Genomic DNA, 15,386 nt, shown 5'->3' with positions numbered 1-15,386 from the left:
TCCTCAAATAGCCTTATTTGTGACATGTCAATCGCACCCACAAATTATAAAAGTTACTAATAAGGTCTCAAGTAGCCTTCTGTGAACTTCAAGTTCCAAGAAGTTCCTCAAATAGCCATTTTTGTGACATTTAATTCGCATCATTCAGAATAAAAGTTACAAATTGGGTCTCAAATAGCCTTCTATAGACTCGAAGTTCCAAAATGTTCCTCAAACAGCCTTTTATGAGACATGGCCGCCATTTCATGAATATGAAATGTGAACGAACATCACAAAAGGGCATATAATAAATTAATCATTTTTTGGAGCTTGAAATTTGTTGAAATTTATAATTTATATTGAAACTTCAACTCAAAACAACTTAAAGCTAACTCGCAAATGATTGTTTTTGAAAAGAATAAATATTAATTAAATATAAAATTTCGTCCAACTGTATTTACTTACCACGAATTATCACACATTAAAAGTCAGTTGAAGCAATTCATTAATTAAATATCAAGATAAACTTAAGGATTTGTATAATTTTATGCTTAACAGTTATAAACATGGAATTCCATTTCTTTAAAACCGATATTATTTTGGCGGATGATTGATTTATACACCGTTTCGTAATGTTTCTTAGTAATAATCAACATGCGTCTTTGCTGCTGGTCGCTGGCTGCACTTGAGGGTATTCTAGGAAGCTTATAATCACTTCGATTTTTAGCTGCCGGTAAGGCAACATCTAGGCGTGGCGTCGTGGCAGCGTGTTTGGCTATCATCTCGGAGGATCGGGTTCAAATCTGGTACCAGGGCTAATTTTTTCCATTAGGTTGTTTGATTGCTTGAGTAAGCAAATCAAATAATTGTGTAGCAGGAATGGCGTGCGTGCTGGCATGTATCTCACAAAGTTAAAAATAAACCAATTAAGTAAAATCCATTGAGGGAGGTGATGGGGTAATAAAGATGGATGCCGAGAAATCAGCAGCACCACATGGGCTGCTAAGAAGAGAGAAGATTTTTTTGCTGATTAAACGTTTACTTGTGGGCTGAATAGAAGGCCGTTAAAATCTGTAATGGAACTTCAAAGTTTCAATAAGAACTTAAATTTTGGGCTGAATAAAACGAACTTCGGCCCATTGATTATGCTGATTAAGCTGTGTTCGACCTTTTTAACGAGACTTTTGGTTGCTTGGGCTATTTCCATGTTATGTATGTAAAAATTTTTTTTAATTGTTAGAATTATTTAGCTTAATGTCGTTTTTTGTGAGCTTTTTAGCATTTTTGTCATAATTTGTATTATGTTCTACTTTTTATTTACAGATGAACCGGTTCAAAAATTCAAACAAGGGAAGATCGATTATGTGAAGTGGTGAAAGGTACACTGCAAATTTTTGCCTCGATTTCCAGCAAAAAAAATTGCTGGAAACGTTCAGCAATCCAAATTTTTGCTGGAAACCAGCAATCGGTTTTTTAATTGCTGGATTTTTCAGCAATCGGTTGTGTTCTTATCATTTTTGCTGAAAAATCAGTAATCGGTTTTCAAATTGCTGGACTTTCCAGCAATTGATCTAGTTTGCTGGAAAATCAGCAATCGAGATGTCACATTATGGAGTCTGTTTGTTTTCGTACGCTGAAGCAAGGTGAGACTTTATTTTACGAATTTTGGTTGGATTAATATAATTATTTTTATTTTCCTCTATATTCTAGCAACCAGACACAAGTCAAGGGTGAGTTTTTATTGGACAGATTTCACAAAAGATACTAATCAGAACTCTTTTCTCAGGTAGCGAATGATCAACACTCTGGCACAAAGCTGCCACCCCAGCGCCGGTGTTGGAAAATTTAAAAAAAAAGTTCTTGAAAATAAACAAAACATAATTTAAAAATAGAATAAACTAATTTTTTTTCATTGCTCATATATGCACAGCCAGTATTCAATATTTAATTTAGAATTGAAATATAAATTTGGTACTAAATACAGCCGGTTGTTTTGAAAGAAATAGCTGGTTTCCAGCAATCTGGATTGCTGATTTTCCAGCAATTTGAATTGCTGGAAACCAGCATTAACGTTTGCTGTTTTTTCCAGCAATTCAAATTGCTGGAAATTTTGCTGGAAAGTCAGCGGGACAAAAACCAGCAAAATTTTGCTGGTTTCCAGCAAAAAAAAAATTGCTGTGTAGAACATCTACTTACAGAGAAAAAAAAACTTACAGAGAAATAAAATATTTTAAAGCATAATTAATTTCTTTTTATTTCCAATAGGACGAAAATTAATAAGTAGTACTAGAATTTTTGCGAACAAAAAATAGAAATGAAGAACGATTTTTTTTAAATTGAAATCCAAATGCCGTTGAATTAAAGGAAAATTACATAAAATCAAACGAAAAGGTTTTTGAATCAAAAGCATTTTGTTTTTTGGAACAAAGAAAAAGTTTTGATTCAAAGGAAAGCATTTCTTCGAAACAAAAGAAAATGCATTTGAATCAAAGGCATTTTTATTTGTCCCAAAATCAAAGGAAAAAATCCTTTGTTTTTGCGGCACTTTCCTTTGAAACTAGTTTTTATTTTTCTGCGTGATGAAGTTTCGCCCATTTTAATTTTATAAATTTTTTGAAAGTTATGAGCGATTTTAAGATGAAACCGCGTTTATTAGGTAAAATGCAACTGCGTAAATCCGGATTGACCGTTAACTCGATTTGTTTACATTTGGCAGTTTCGCCCTTTTTAAATGTCACGCTAGAATTATTTTAATTTCAATTCCAAGGAATATGCGTGTTTGTTTTGTTGTCAAATTGGGAGTGAAATTTGCTTGTATAGCGACTAAAATTAATGAAGCGAAATAAGTCGGTGAACCGAAATCTGCATTTAGGTTGAGCCTGGGACCCACGGAATCGTCTGGCGTAAATTTTGGAACAAAAAGCCTTCAGCCAGGTAAACGAGTGTAGTCAGTATTTTCCAGTTGGACTGAAGCAGCAGAAAGCAATTCCGAAAGGTAACCACACAGAACCTGCCAAATTTATCATTGTTTGACAATGAAACCTTCGAGGGATTCGGTCCGAGTTTCCGACCGCCGCAGATTACGTGATGAGCCGAAACCGATGCTTGTTCGTTTTTCGTCCACGTACGACACGACACGGTACTTTTATTGCTTTTATCACGACTGTTGCTGTACCGTGTATCCTGCCTAACCTTCCGGTAGTATCGATCCTGGCTGTTCTTCAGGTGGTTACCAATAAGGTTGAACCGATAATTGCTTTCTCCTCGACCACACCAACCTGCCGCTACCATCGTCCCCATCATTGCCACTATCGGAATAGTCATTCTATCTCAATTGAGAATTGCTGCGGATAGAAAGAAGATTCCCCTAAGGCATCCTACTGAAATTGACCTGTAGAGAAAAAGCTAAATTGAGTATGACTAAAAAAACAAAACTCGTGAATTTTAAAATCTTACGATAAGGACACTGCAGTACGAAAAAAAATAGTTAGCAATCAAATCCAAAAGTGATGATGTTCATCATTATGACCAGCCTTCTGACCAGGGCGAGATGTTCGTTTATATTTAACAGACGGCCACTGTCCGCATCGGATTTTCCTATGTTAGATAATGCTCGCCATAGTCCTGCTACTACATCAGGTAGATTGCCGGCGTCGAACATTTGATGCTACAGCCCTGCCATAAGTGTTCCGGCGAACCTCCAGTTGCGAAACTTGAAATTTTATCCGGCTACCGTAACGATTCCTATAGGAAAAAATTGATTAGTTAAATTTTCATTTAAAATCACATTATTATTATTTGAATTATAAATACATTGTACTTACCATTATTTTTTCGTCAACCACTCCGAGCGTCGCATCCAAACAATCATCTTGTGTTTTGAATCTCTCTGAGTTGTTTTTATCTATTTTGCTCGAAAAAGTGTGAGTCTTTGCTAAGTCCCAGGATTTAAAACTCGCTAGATGAAAACAACTCAGAATTTTGAAGGTTTTCCACTCAGTCGTTTTCATCTTCATACATGATGCGACTCTTGAATCGAAACAAATCAGTCTCTGAATAATTTAAAATTACCGTGCGTACAAAGGCAGACTGACAAGCGGTTAGCGTGTATAACTCCCACAGATTTTACTCTGATTTGACAGGTCGCACAAATGAACGAGTTCGCACAAATGTCGCAGTCATGAGTGCGCAGTCCAATCTAGTGCGCTGCGGTTAATAATAATGTAGATATATGTTATTGAGTAGCTATAAACGATTACTTAACATTACATAAATTTCATTAAAGCATTGGAATTTGAACCTCGTCACCAAGCGCTTGCACGCTTTGCTTTCAAAGCGCTGCCTAAAGAATTCCATTAATGAACGTCTTTTTTTGCTATGCAGATGATGGGAAGGACGGTTTCCTAAAAACACACTTAATTTCCCTAAGAGCACGCTCTAAGAGCTACACTGACGGAGCACACATCACTCATGTAAGTGAGTGTCGAACATTTATTTTTCTGGAAGCATGAGCAGAGTGTGTGCGGTTTAGCGCTCAGAAGAGCGTGGGTTCCACTCCTCTTTGTGAAGCTTTACTCTTGCACTTATGAGTGACACCTCAGGAGTCGTCCGAAGCCTGGACTATTGTTAGCATCACTAAGTTATGTTTTTTCAGTGAAATGGTCGAAAAATGATCCCAGCCAACATGAAATCGTAAAAGAAATCATCGTCGAACTCGTATATAGATGCAACTCAAATCGGAATCGTAAATACACTGTATCAAAAAATTGTCCGTACAGCACGTTCCTTGAAGTCCAAACAATCAAAAAGTGCACTTTTTCAGTCAATAAAAATACTACAATTACATCATTCGCTGCCGAAACTAGTCCTTTTTGTAGATCAGTACTAAAAATGTTTATGAATTAAACCTTTAAAATAATAAAAATCATTTTGTATAGAAAGTCCCAAAAACGACGTCAAAAAATTGTCCGTACACTGAGGCCTTTGTCAAATATTAGTCAAGTAAACAGTTATATGTCAGTCTGTCAAACGCAGAAACGTGAGTTGAATCTCAGCAAAGACAATTTCCAGTGGTCTGAGCGATAAATACGGTAAAATGAACTTTATCTAGCATAAATCAGTAGATTTTCGTGTTTCCGGATGTCAACGGGTATTTTTTTGTGAAAAGCAGACATTTTCCTGTTAATTAAATCCAAAAAAATTAACAAGAAAAGGTCTGCTCCTCACAAAAAAATACCCGTTTTTCTCCGGAAACTGATTGCTGACCTGAAGGATGACGATAAAAGCTTGTTCGAAATTGCAGGTATAGTAAAACGGCCACGATCGTCGGTTCAGTATGTCCTTCAGAACTTTAAAAGACTAACTCCCTGGAGACCACTCCAGGAAGAGGCCGCAAACTGAAGCTTACGGATCGTCACCATCGCATCATTGTCATGGAAATCAGTCAGAATCCTAAAATCAGTGCCCCGAAACTAGCAGACAGCCTGAAGAATTTTGAAAACATACAGGTTGATCCTCAGACGGTACGGAACATACTTCATAAGAAAAAATGCCGAGGTCATGTTGCTCTTAAGAAGCCGTTTATATCTGCTAAAAATAAGAAAAAGCGGCTGGATTACGCTCAAAAGTATGTCCTGGAACCGGAAGAGTTTTGGCAGAACGTCATATTCACTGGCTAATTTAATAATATTGGGGTCTGACGGACATGTAAGAGTATGGCGTAATCCAAATACTGAATTGGATCCGAAAAATTTGTGACCGACAGTTAAGCACGGTGGTTGCCATGTAATGATGTGGTATGCTTTCAGCGCAAATGGCACCGGAAACTTGACATTCATTTACGGAGAAAAATAAATAGATTTATCAGTCATATTACGCGTCTACAGGAATATAAATATGATTGTTTGGTTCTGAACCGAAAATACGATCAAACCAACCATCAGTTTATACGATTAGTCTCCAGGGAGTTAGTCTTCTTAAAGTTCTGAAGGACATACTGAACCGACGATCATGGCGGTTTTTCTATTCTATGTGTAATTCGAAGATAAGTAAATAAATAAATTTCGGGTAAGCTTTTACCGTCATTCTTCAGGTCAACAATCAGTTTCCGGATGTCAACGGGTATTTTTTTTTGTGAGGAGCAAACATTTTCCTGTTAACTTAATCCACAAATTGTTGAAATCTACTGATTTATGCTAAATAAAGTTCATTTTACCGTATTTATCGCTCAGACCACTGGAAATTGTTTTCGCTGAGATTCAATTCACATTTCAGCGTTTGACAGACTGACACATAACTGTTTACTTGACTAATATTTGACAAAGGCTTCAGTGTACGGACAACTTTTTGATGTCGTTTTTGGGACTTTCTATACTAAACGAATTGTATTATTTTTAAGGTTTAATTCATAAACATTTTTAATACTGATCTACAAAAAGGACTAGTTTCTGCAGCGAATGATGTAATTGTAGTATTTTTATTGACTGAAAAAGTGCACTTTTTGATTGTTTGGATTTCAAGGTACGTGCTGTACGGACAATTTTTTGACACAGTGTAGATACACTTACCATTCGACCATATCGTTTATTCATCGTAGAAGATGCAACTTCCCAATGAAATACGACTTAGTTACGATATGTTGGATGAAGTCGTATTTAGTTCCGCCGATGTCAAATGAAATCTTATGACGATCGCATAAGATTTCTTAAGAAACATTTTATTGGTACACAAATCACTTTCGAATCGAAATCGTAAATGACTTCGAATAAATTCGTAAAGAATACTACGTAAGCATCGTCTTTCGTATCACGTTGTATGTTTACTAGAATGTCACATTAGTAGGCAAATTAACACCGTGTCTTTCCGATATAGCTACAAATATCATAACAAGTATAATTATAATCGTATAATCGGTCACTTTACCCACGATATAAATATATTTAATGCGATCAAATCAGATTCGTATTAACAGATACTTAGCGTTCGCCCACATCTCATCATGATATTAAAACTTCATCGTGATAAATCGTGTTCAGTGGATGTGTAATTTTGCGATCGTGCTTGCAATTTTGAATCAGCATTTGAATTTTTTGAAAGTTGACGGCTAAAGCAAACCAGCAAACGGATGAAAATAAATAATAAAGGTAGGTTTTGGAAAAACAACATTGGACAGAAACCTCACTAACATTTTCCTTTCAAAAATAACAGGATTACTCTCCCCTACTAAGCTCAGATTAAAAAAAAACCCCGCCGGATAATTACCCGGCGATTTGTATGTGCATTGTGCATACTACGAGTATCAAGGAATGTTCACGGACAGAAATGTGGCCCGGCAATTTCCTCTGTAAACCCGGAAGAAAGAGGCGTCAAAGATCCTGAGGGAGGCATGGAGGCGGTGGCAGTCAGGAAAGTAGCGAGCGGGACAATGCCCAGTTGCGGTACCTACGAAAATATATGTAGTGCATTTCAATGTTAGTTATAATAAAAATCAGTTAAAATCATCAATTAATTTTATTTCTTCCTAGCGTCGTATTTCAATCACAATATTACACATAACATGCTACATAAAATGGTCCGCAAAATCGTTTTATAATACAAATCGTACATGAGTACATCCCAACTCATATAAAATATCATTTAAAGAGTCCATCAAATGTCAAATTGCATCATATCATACAAGCTTACAACACACATCTTATAAAATGTGACTTAAGTTGTCAATCGATGTTAAAATCTCTGAACATCGTATAAGACTGCAACACATCTCGCATAAAGGGTGACATAAATCGACATTCCATCGTCAGATTGCTTCGAGTCATACAAGAGTACAAAACATCTCGCATAAAGGGTGACTTAAATCGCCAATCCATCGACAGATTGCTTCAAGTCGTACAAGAGTTCGGCACACCTCGCATAAAGGGTGACTTAGATCGCCAATTCATCGTCAGATTGCTTCAAGTCGTAAAAGGGTAAAACACACATCGCATAAAGTGTGGATGGAACTGTCAATCCTTCCATCATCGTAAATGCGCATGAATCGAATCCTTTAATGTAACGTACAAAACGACGCCAATGCGACATAAAGTACCAAAGTATTTCTAACATCGTAAATGACAACATATGATGTTGTCGATGTCGTAAACCAGAAAATAACGAAAATATGTACGTATATTGCCTCCACTTTTGGTAGGTATATGCTTTTTTCTGACGTCATGTACGATGATTTGTGTCGACATAGACGTACGTATATCTTTTGATATACCTACCAAATTGTTGGCTGGGATGCCAACACAGAACAATAGTCTTTTTTTTTGGGAAAAATATTCCAGTTTTTTTTAATCACATTGAAGGGTGATTTTGGGCAGTAATTGGTGTCTGGGAGGTGGTGGAGGAGGGGAAGGTGGGAGGGGGTCTCCAAAGCAAAAATGAAATATTTGCATAACTTGAGAACCATCCAAACAAATGGTACCAAATTTGACATGGGAGGGGATTTGGCTACGAGAAATATTTCAATTAATGTTTGGTACCCCTCCTTTTTCCATAGGGGAGAAAAATTTTCAATGATTATAAACCCGTTCCTTTTACCAGTGAAAAGATTGAAATTAGGAGGGAGGCTTCCATACACGCAGAAAAAGAATGAGGGTTGGTTTTCAAAAAACGTTTTGTTGTTTTATTTTACCTTTCCAATGCATTTTTCTCAGTGGTTTTCATTAAAAAGTCGAATGAAAATTGCAAAAAAAATTGTTATTTGTACACTCTCATTTTCTATTACTAAAAAATAAAATTCAGTTTAATTATGATTATAAGTTCAAAGTCAAGCAAACAAGAAGAAAACTAGATAGTTCGTCTGCAAATTGCTCTACCGTCTTCATCGTATTTCTCTGGGAAATCCCAACGAAAATACTGAAACAGAACTGGAAACAAAGAGTGGTGCTGGTGCTGACTTAGACGAAATTGGAAATCTGGAGTCTTGGTACTTACGAGCAGGAAACCGTCGAAATCAATTCGTCGTTGGATTCAGGTGAAAACGTTTGGATTATCCATTTTACTTTTTTCCTCTTTCACCTTGCTCATTATTGTTATTGTAAACAGTCGTGAAGCGTCGCGTCAGGTCGTCGTGAAACATTTCATCTGCTACTGGCCGTGAAATATTTCACACAAACAGTCAACAACCCTTAACTCGGAATGGATCTAGACGAAATAATTTGCGTCGTATGCGAAAGAGTGGAAACCGATCCGAACAAAGTGATAGAGTGTCTCCAATGCCATAAAAGTGCGCATTTTCGTTGCAAGAACATCCGGGGGAATGCAATTAAAAAAAATGCAAAACGCCGACTACTACTGCACAAGCGATTGCCAAGCAATGTACTTTCGGATGCGGGGGAACAAAGTTGCCGAGGATCGTATCGTGAACGAGATGAAGAAGATGCTGAACGAAATGCGTGACCTTAAGGAGTGCAACTCCGCAACCCAGAATGAAATGAGGGAGCTGAAACTCGTTAATATCGCGACACAGGAAAAGCTCAAAGAAACTGTGGTTGAGATCGAAAAAAGTCAAGATTTTCTGGCGGAAAAATTTGATAGCTTCGTCGACGAATTCAGGCAGATGAAAGTAGATCAGAACGTTCTTCGGAGCGAAGTAAGAGACGTCCAGGACGAACAAACACAACTACGCGGAGATGTTAAAAAACTCGAGAAGGAAGTGGATCGTCTTAATCGGCAGGCTCTTAGCAAAAATGCTATGATTCTGGGCGTCCCTTGTTTAGAAAACGAAGTCACAGGAAACGTCGTCGCTAACATAGCCACAGTTCTAGGTTGTGACCTTCCAAATGGTGCAATTGTCGAAGCAAAACGGCTACATCCAGCAAAGCCAGATGGTAAGCACCCGCCTATCAAAGTTGTCTTCAAAGAAGAGGCATCGAAGGAACAACTTTTCGCCAAAAAAAAACTGCGTGGTCCGTTGAACTCATCAGAACTCGGAAATTCTTATGCTAAATCTACCGGAAGAGTAGTTATTCGCGATGAGTTGACCTCACAAGGATTAGATCTGCTGCGGGAAGTACGCGGAGCACAGGAACAACTTGGGCTACAGTTTGTCTGGCCAGGTAGAGACGGAGCGGTTCTCACCAAACGGCGATCTGACTCCAAGGTGGAGATTGTTCGTGCCAGAGAGGATTTACTTTTTTTAATTTAAATTGGCATTTCAGTCAAAAGGAAGCAAATACTAAAATTTACAATTTGCCCGACGTTTCGGCCTTTGGTCTTGGCCTTCCTCAAGGGTTATCTAAAAATTATTTTATTTTTTGAAAATTTTGAAGTTGTGAATTTTACAAAGTTTTGTCTAATGTTGTACTTACATTGCATTATACTGTATGTGTTCCTGAGTGTATCGGATGTGAGGGGAAGTTTTACTGGTATCTAACCTGTTATGATAATTGTTTTTTTTTATATATTTTCTATTTGAATATTGGATTTGTGTGTACTTTACCAGCAAAACCCAAATAAAAGATATAGTTCACCAACAACTCAAAATCAACAACTATCCAACCCCCTTGATAAACAGAATATTTCATACTATTACATCACAAGTGGAAAAGCCTACTGAGGAAAATAAAATAGAAAATCAGGAACCAAAAAGATACATCGCCGCTCCATATGTACCACAGCTAAGTGAACAACTTGCCAATATATTTAAAGAAGATTATTCAACCTGGCGAATCGCTACAAAATCTAACAACACCATAAAAAACTTCTACACAAAAGTAAAAGATCCACTCGATATAATGTTACAACATAATATTATATACCAGATCCCATGCACAGGTTGCCCAGGAAAATATATTGGCCAAACACAACAACTATTTAAAAAACGTCTATCAGCACATAAATCTAGCATAACCAAACTAGATACGCTTCTCAACACAGGCTGCGATTATTCGAGTGAGAAGATCAAAGCATTAGCCGATAGCACCACAGCTCTCGTCAAGCACTGCGTGACGCATCAACACCGCTTCGATCTAACAAAGGCAAACGTTTTAGATCGTACATACCAGAACTCACGCCTGAATGTTCTTGAGACATTCCACATCAAATCCACCAAACACGCTGTTAATTATCGTACCGACGTACACACTTAATCTTTTCTCCTGTGGTCGGAACGATATTGTCCTGTATTTTCAACAGCTGAAATTACAGGAAAAATCTCGGGACAGAAAAAGTGCTCAGGAAAGCAACTGTCAAATGCACCTGTAGGTGCGAAACAGTTTCATCCTGAAATTTGCAGGGAGTTTTGAAGTGGTCCTGAATTTCAATATTTTTTGTTTAGCCGGAAATAAAACAATCATTTTTTCAAATACTTTTATATTTTCAACAAATAATTTCTCATTTCACTTTACATAACATTGCACTTAATTTGTTCATCACTGCTTATCATGGTTATATCTAGTAATTTTGCACATAATTTGACCTGAAACAAAAAAACAAACGTCCACATATCAGTTCTTCTGTTAGTAATAAATTGATTTAAAACATTTACCTGCTCTAAAACCATTACGTTGCTGTTTCCAGTGGTTCTATCAACATTTCCGTCAGGCCCCAAAGTGTGGCATATTTTTTTTAGCTTCAGCAGCATCGACATCAACAGCTTCGACGGTGAACCCGGCAACGAACCTTGCGTATACAAACCGCTAATTCAGCACGACTTTCTGCTAATACGACAGATAATCTTACCGACCAACAAACAAAAACTACAAAAAAATGACGAGTCAAATTGTTCTGCGATTTTCTTTTCCATACACTGGTCAAAGCGAGAGAAAACAAACATGTTGTATTTTTTATACAGGAGAGCAAGAGAAAGAAAATTTGACAAGAATTGGGTCTCCCGTGATTTCGGAGAACACTGTCCTGAATTCACGGGGATACTTTGAGTTCCTGTGCTCTCGTAGCAAGTCTGTCTCGAATTTCAGGAGAGATGAAGCGTCCTGAGATTCGGGTGAGTTCCCTTTCGAACTTCGTTGAAATGAAGCAGCTTTCCCGTGACACGGAGATTCATAGTCCCGAGCAAGATAAATGCAATCTTAGTGTGTAGAAGATATGTCTCCCGTATACTCCGAGATACTACACTCAGTGAGTACCAATCGAAGGAGAGTAAAAACAAAATTTAACCAAGCCGATCCGACACTCAACTCATCTCAACCAATGGCCCTATCCGGATCAACCCATATCGAGCAGCCACCCGACTGAAACAGTACACGGAAAAATTGAGTTATTCATAAAATGTGTTACGATTATACCTTCAAAATCACTAATTGATTGTTGTTCAAAATTTGAATATCCCCAATTCAGTTTTGAGTAATTTTGGATAGCCAATATACAGATGAAAACTAAAACTCGATTATTCAGCTCTGTATAAAAAGTTTGCTGCTTGTTGGAAAGCTTTGGACGGGGATGTCAAAGCATACACATTTTTCAAATTCGCTACCGATTGTCACGATGATTTCAATTTTCATAGTTTTTGCATTGAAATTATCGTGAATATCTAACGAAAGGTATGTATTCTTATGATTTTACTGCAATGTTTGACCTTAACTATGATTTCAGGGATATTGTCCAGCACTGTTGCTGAATTCGGATGTTTCCCTTAATCGGTCTTCACAGTAGTCGGAAGAAGGAATCGGTCGTGCAAGAAACTGTTCCGGAAAGTCGAAAGAATCCATCTGAACGTCTCAATATTTCTTCTTAAAATATTGGTAAGTAGGAAACTGTATTTTCTATTAATTTTATCTACAATATTGAACTTAATTTTTTTAGAAGTTCTTATTCACAACGAGCGCACAAAATTTCCCAGAATAGAAAAAAAGGATTCAAAGGTGATGTGGTTATATAGTTACCCTGATTTAAGTTTGGTTCTACTGTTACATTGGTTCTGAGTGAGACTATATCATAAATTTATTTTTAACTTCATTTTATTATCTTAAATTAGTATGTCATGCTAAAACATTGTTTCTAATTCTAATTTTTTTTCTAATAACGTTTTCATTTCTTTAACAGGTAAATGCACCTTAACATGGAGGTCACATCACGATGTAAATCGAGAAGATGCCAGTAAAACGTACCCGCCTGCCGAATGCCATTCGATTCTGTCGGCTTGTGGGCAACTCATCGGAAATGTTCAAAAGGTAGATAAAAAAAAACTTTAATACAAAGCCATTACTGTTTGTTAATTATTTATTTTCGAACCTCTGTTAATTCGTCAAGGTTTACTGGTTTTAAGTTTAACAAAGATTTCCCTTCAAATTTTGACTATAATTTAAGAAACAATTTTACATATTATGTTCAATAATAATTTGAAATTTTTAAGTTCAATTTTAGTTCATCACTGTGATTTATTTTTCACATTTCAAATTTCAATTTCATAACCGATTATTTTGTTATCCAGAATATTAAAGTTAAATTGTTTTTCCAGATACACTACATACTCTGGTGGATCGTAAGCAAATCCGTGCCGGATGATGGGACTGGTGTCCCGGATTGATTTATTCGACCTTCCAAAAGAAAAGTAATCGGAGACGGCAAGGAAACACGAAGCTTTGTAGCAGAAGATGAGGAACAATCTTCGACGACGAGCGCCACAAAGGAATCGCAAATGACGACCAAACACTTAGCTTGCAGGCGTTGAAGCTATATGGATCCGTTAACACCGTTCAAATTTTCACCTAAAAACTATATAATCTATATATATAAAAATGAATTTCTGTCTGTCTGTCTGTCTGTCTGTCTGTCTGTCTGTCTGTCTGTTCCCTATAGACTCGGAAACTACTGAACCGATTTGAGTGAAACTTGCCAGGGTGGGGTATTGGAGGCAGGGGAAGGTTCCCATTATGGTCTGAGACCCCTCCCTCTCTCATGAAGGGGGGGAGGGGCCTCCCGAATAAAAGACAACTTTTTGCATAACTCGAAAACCAATCAAGCAAATGGTATCAAACTTGGCATGGGGTGGTATTTGGGAACGAGGAATATTTCCATGAAGGTAAGGTACCCCTCCCTCCTCTCAGTGGGGTGATATAAAGGGGGGAGGGGGCCTACTTTACAATTTTTCAAATAACGGGAGAAATAATCAAGATATTGGATCCAAATTTGGCATGGGAAGGTATTTGGATACGAAAAATATTTCAATGTTTATTTGAGACCCCTCCCACTTCTCAGTAGAAAGCGGGGGGGGGGCTCTTTTATATTTTTTTACATAATTCAAAAACTAATAAAGCAAATTGAACCAAATTTAGCATAGGAGGGTATTTGGATACGAAAAATATTTCTATGATCATTTGAGACCCAACCTCTTTCCAGTAGGGAGATATAAAGGGGGGAGGGGACCTCTTTTAAAGTTTTTTACATAACTCAAAAACAAATTAAGCAAATGAAACCAAACTTGGCATGGGCGGGTGTTTGGGGACGTGACATGTACTAATGATTGTTTTAGACCCTTTTCTACTTCTAGCGGGGAGAAAGGAAAGAGGGAGGAAGTTTCATACAGTTTTTACTGTATAACTTAAGAACTACAACCTAATAGAACCAAATTTTTCACGGAACAATATTTGAGTACGAGAAATGCTTCTATGAATATTTGGTATCGCTCTCTTCTTCAAAGAGGAGGATGAAAAGAAGGAGGAGAGGTCTCCATTACAATTTTTAGTATAACTGGAGAGCTGATCGAAATTGAACCATATTCGGCATGTGAGGGTATTTGGATACAAGAAATGTTCCTATTATAAATTGAATCCCCACCTTTTCAGCGGAAAGATATAAAGGGGGAAACGGGGGCTTCCATACAATTTTTTTGCATAACTCGAGAATTAATCGAGCAAGTGAAACCAAATTTGGCATCAAAATGTGTTTGAGTACGAAAAATACTTTTATGAATATTAAGTTCTCACCCCTCCATTCAATGGGGAGAACAGAAGGGGGGATGGTACTCCCTTTCAAGTTTATGCACAACTCAAGAATTTACTACGCAAATAAAACCAGATTCGGCATGAGATGGTATTTCAACACGAGAAATTTTTCTATGTGAAACAATTCCTTTCTTGCAGTAGGATAATAGAATTGGGAAAATGGGAAGGGAAGAGAACAGCTTACATTTAACTTTTTTTTACAAAATCCTATAAATGGACAAAACTTAACATGGAAAATCAATTGGGTATGATTCTATGATTATTTGACACACCATTCTCCTTTCAGTGAGTAGGTACATGGGAGAAGGGGGGTAAGGCCAATACAATTTTGTTAGCATAAGTTCCCAATTTATGCTAACGAAGCCAACAAATGGAAACAAATATGGCATAGAAAGGTACTTGGTTGCGAGATGTGTTTCTACAATTGTTACAGACCCTTACGCTTTACAGTGTAGAGAG

At 37.1% G+C, this 15,386-nt stretch overlaps 1 protein-coding gene and 1 long non-coding RNA gene across 6 annotated transcripts in view; one reads left to right on the top strand and one right to left on the bottom strand.

Annotated features, from left to right (window-relative positions):
- LOC129747123 (calpain-D) overlaps positions 1–15,386 on the bottom strand; it is a 450,101-nt gene that overhangs the window by 267,214 nt on the left and 167,501 nt on the right. The gene's annotated exons all lie outside the window — the stretch shown is intronic.
- LOC129747206 (uncharacterized) lies at positions 12,235–13,684 on the top strand. Its single transcript, XR_008737464.1, has 4 exons — positions 12,235–12,725; positions 12,787–12,845; positions 13,027–13,154; positions 13,442–13,684. It is a non-coding gene; the product is annotated as an uncharacterized LOC129747206 (long non-coding RNA).

The sequence above is a fragment of the Uranotaenia lowii genome, chromosome 1 (genome assembly GCF_029784155.1).
Source record: "Uranotaenia lowii strain MFRU-FL chromosome 1, ASM2978415v1, whole genome shotgun sequence".
In the NCBI taxonomy this organism is placed as follows: Eukaryota; Metazoa; Arthropoda; class Insecta; order Diptera; family Culicidae; genus Uranotaenia; species Uranotaenia lowii.
This window is presented reverse-complemented; position numbering and strand designations above follow the sequence as displayed.